Genomic DNA, 4,964 nt, shown 5'->3' with positions numbered 1-4,964 from the left:
GATGCATGAAAAGAGATAGCTCTGTCATTTTTGATCCTGGGCTCTAGGGAGAGATGAGCCATTTGCCTGATAGTTTGCAACTGACTTAGGGAAGAGAACAGGTTAGCTGAGACTGATATAGAAAGCCCAGGAAAAAATGAGCCCCTTGCCAGGAGAGAAAGGAATCCCTGAGAGACAAGCCCTAAGCCAGCCTGCAGGTGAAAGAGAGGAAGCCCAGAGGGAAATTCTAAGCCCTCACACAGATCAGTAAGCATCTTGCTTCAACACATGGCAGCTGACTTTGATGAGAAAGCAACCCTGAGTTGGAGTCTTTTGGGCCTTGTAAATGTACGTTTTTACCAAAAAAAAAAACACTACCCTTTATAAAAGCCAACAGATTTCTGATACTGTGCCTTGGCACCCCTTTGGCACATGAATCCAGGGATGCAATTGTAAAGTTAAGCAGAAAACAAATCATATGGGAGTGTGATAGTATACGATATGTTTGGATTTTATTTGCAGAAACTCTGTGTCAAGAAGGGAACAGGGGAATAATATGAATGGGTGGGAATGACAGAAGCAGCAGGATGAGCAAGGCATGTTTCTGGACAAGTGATCCCTTATTTGGGTCTTCCCTACTATGGCAGGGAATGCACAAATTAGTAAGAATTTGTGTCTACCTGAATTACTGAATGTATGCTAAAAATTGTGTTTTAGGGAAATTTACCAATCGATAGACCAGAGAGTAGAAGAAGAAATTATTGCCATCCTACTGCCTTTGTCCTTGACTATGTCATTTCTCATCCAACCCCATCAAGACTGCTCAAATTTTCAGAAGTCTCACTCCCCACTCTCTCCTCACCTTGACACATAAGCATGCTAGGCTCTCTCTTTACATCTAATCCAACACTAAGATATAGTTTCTCTGAGAGTCACAACCACTCTATGCACCACCCTCTCACTTTCTAAGTGCTAACATTCTTAGACAAGTCTTAAGCCATTATCTGGCATCATTTACTGATTTCCAGTTCAACAAATTATGTTCTTGTCACTGTCACACTTCAGTCAAGTACTCCACTGAAACTGTTCTCCTATGGTTATCATTTACATTCAAGTTATCAAATGCAGTGGGCACATTCCTTTCTTTATCATTCTTGATATTTTCTTCCTGATTTCTCATCATTATTTACAAGTTTGGTTATATTCTTCCCTACCACCACCTTGGCTTACCTATATCATTCTTTTGGGTTTCCTTCTTAACCCTTGCTTTCTTCTTTTTCAGAGTACTCTTCCCTTTACCACTTTTATGTTAATGTTTCCCAAGGCTCAACCTTCTTCCCAGTTCTCCACCACTCTACATCCTCTCTCTGAGTGAGCCCATCCAAACTATGGCTTCAACTGTATCAATATGCAAGTGAACCCCAACTCTTCACATCAACTCCACAGCACTCTCCTAGGCCCCACAGCTGAATTTCTAATTGGATTCTCATTGGAACCTCAAATTAAAGCTCTTCCCCTAATATTCTGCCCCTCTTCCCTATCAGCATGAATTTAACTATCAGTACTCAAAGCCAGAAGCTAGAAGGTTTCCTTGACACCTCCTACTCTCTCATTCCTTGATGTAATTAGCCATGAAGTTGTATCAATTCTACCTCTTAAATATGTTTTCTAAAATTCACCCCTCCTCCCTGTTGTCATAGACTTAGCCCATGTCTTCATCACTTTTGGTCTGAATCTTTGTCACAAACTTCCCACTAGTTCCCCTGCCTCTTTTATTTTTTTTTAAAGATTTATTTATTTATCTCCCCTTCCTCCCACCCCCATTGTCTGTTGTCTGTTCTCTGTGTCTATTTGCTGCGTCTTCTTTGTCCACTTCTGTTGTTGTCAGAGGTACGGGAATCTGTATTTCTTTTTGTTGCGTCATCTTGTTGTGTCAGCTCTCTGTGTGTGCGGCGCCATTCCTGGGCAGGCTGCACTTTCTTTCATGCTGAGTGGCTCTCCTTACGGGGCGCACTCCTTGCACGTGGGGCTCCCCTACACAGGGGATACCCCTGCGTGGCATGGTACTCCTTGTGCACATCAGCTCTGCACATGGGTCAGCTCCACACGGGTCAAGGAGGCCCAGGGTTTGAACTGTGGACCTCCCTTGTGGTAGACGGATGCCCTAACCACTAGGCCAAGTCTGCCGCCTCCCCTCCTCTTGCATGGCCTCACTCCAGTTCATCTCTATACTTCTGCTCAGAGAGTTATAAGATGCAAATTAGACAATATAAAACCATTATCTAAATTCTTTTTGCAATTTATGTAGTCTGCACAATAAGGTTAAAATTCTTCAACCTTATTATCAGAAATATCATGGCCTCAACACAATTCACCTTTCCTGGGTTACCCCCACCTGCCCATCAGAGCTATATTACACTAGAAATCAGCATATTCCAAACAGGTTATGAGGGAAATATCTTAATTTTTAATAAAATTCTGGCCAAATAATTTTAAGTGTGCAAAAAGTGGAGAAATGAATTTGAACACAATAATCAGCATTGAGAGTATCCAAGAAATTAACAGAGAATGTAAAGTTTAAGTATTGAACTCCTGTTTTTCACTGAAAACCCATTAAAATTTCTAGGACTTCAATTTGAAAAAAATGCTACTGAAGGCATTTGGGACAAGTTATAACAGTTCCTAGAATATGCTGTGCTCTTTTGCTTTTCCACCTCTGCCAGGGGTGCCATCCACTCATTCATTTACTCCTTTGCTTTTTTCATTCAGAAATATTCATTGTATATCAACTATACTAAAACAAGTATAGTTTGGACATTCAGAGGGGAAAATACTCTACATGAGCCAAATTAGTAAACAAAAGATTAAAACCATCACATTAAATCCTGTGAAGTTGTCAGTATAAAGCAGGAGGGACTGAGTTGGGGAAGATCAAGAGACAGTTAACTTTGACCCCTTCCTTCTTTACAGATCCAGCTCTGAGATAGTTGTCTGAGTTTTACTTCAGGTATTTTGAGATTTAGTTGTTAATTTATATTTTATAAGTATAAATATATATTTATAATAGTTCTATTTTTGATTTATTGATTCACTTGTTGTTATGAAATTCCCCTCCTTATCTCTAGTAATATTTCTTGTAACAGCCATTTGGCCTGATATTAATATAACTACTCCAGCTCTCTAACGGTTAATATTTGAATGTTATGTATTTTTTCCATCATTTATTTTCACCCTATTTGTGTCTTTGAATCTAAGGTGGGTCTCTTAGACATAGTTCCAGTACTTACTTGGATTTTGCAATTACTTCCTATCTGACAATCTCGAACTTTGATTGGGCTGTTTAGGCAATTCATATTTAATGGTGCTATTAGCATGTCTGGATTTATATATCCCATATTGCTAGATATTTTCTATGTCTCCTCTATTTATTCTTCTTTTCCTCTTGACTGTGTTCATTTTTGTAAGTGATATTTTAGTGTGCCACTTAAATTGATTTGTTTACTTTTAACTTTTATTTCAATTATTATTTAGGGAACCATATATATTATTTTGTGACAATCTACATCAGATCAATGCTAACTTGATTCCAGAAATATAGAAATTTTGCTCCAATATACCTCCATTTCTTTCCCCTCTTCATTATGCTGTTGTGATATATATCATATTTATATATTATAAATACACATTTAATGTTATAATTTTTGTTTTACAATTTTATATCTTTTAAAGAAGACAAGAAATGAGTAAAGGTGTACTTATAGAGGCATTTATATTAACCTATATATTTACTGTTTCTGGTGCTGTTCATTGGCCCCCTTTGGAGTAAGTTATTATCTGTCCTATGTAATTGGTTTCAGATTTTTAGTTAGGCATGTATGGTAGATTGAATTATACACATCCATATCTCCCAAGTTCTTATTATTAATCTGTGTTCCTTTGGGTGTGAACCTATTTGAAAATATGACCCCTTGAATGTGTATTATCAGTTAATACACGGACCCATTTAAGAAAAAGATTTTCTAAGTTCCTATGTAGGTGTGACCCAAATGAATCAGGGTGGACCCTAGTACTTTTTAAAATTATATATTTTTAAAGATACATAGATCACAAAAAATGTTACATTAAAAATATAAGAGGTTCCCCTATACCTCACAGCCCACCCCACCCCTTCCACATAAACAACCTCTTTCATCTTGTGGAACATTAATTGCCTTTGGTGAATACATTTTGGAGTACTGCTGCACGACAAGAATTATAGTTTACATTGTAGCTTACACTCTCCCCCAGTACATTCAGTTGGTTATAGTAGGATATATAACATCCTGCATCTGTCCCGCAATATCATTTAGCACAACTCCAAGTCCCCAAAACGCTCCAACATCACATCTCTTCTTTCCTCTCCCTGCCCTCCACAACTACCGGATCCTTTACAAGCAGAATTAATTTGACCAATAGCAGCAGGAGAAAGTCAAAGGCAGAGATGTAGACATTACCACATAATGAGGGGCTTCCATCACCAGAATGACTGACTCCAGGGGGCAGCATAATTTTACTCACATCTTGATTTGGGGCTGCAAGCTTCAGAAATTGTGAGCAATAGTTTTTGTTATTTAAGCCAACTACTGTGGGTATTTGCCATTGTAGATTTTCAAATCAAGACAGTATTTTTGTTACCTATACATTTTCTTATGCTTGCTTTATCTTGTATTGTCTTTTTTCACTTTCATTTTGCTAGATGTAGAATTCATGGTTGGCAGTGTTTCCTTAAAATGCTCTGACCATGTAATTGTACTGCTTTGTGGCCTCCACCCATTAGTGTTATTGGTACTCCACTTCATGTAATGAGTCATTTTACTCTTGTTGCTTTCAAGATTTTCTCCTTGAATTTGATTTTCTTTATAATGTGTGGATCCCTTTGTATTCATCTGATTAGGGTTATATAAGTTTTTGGTATGTATATTCTTTATCAATAAATCTGAGAAATG

The sequence above is a fragment of the Dasypus novemcinctus genome, chromosome 6, assembly GCF_030445035.2.
Source record: "Dasypus novemcinctus isolate mDasNov1 chromosome 6, mDasNov1.1.hap2, whole genome shotgun sequence".
Taxonomy (NCBI): Eukaryota; Metazoa; Chordata; class Mammalia; order Cingulata; family Dasypodidae; genus Dasypus; species Dasypus novemcinctus.
Note: the sequence above shows the minus strand (reverse complement) of the source record.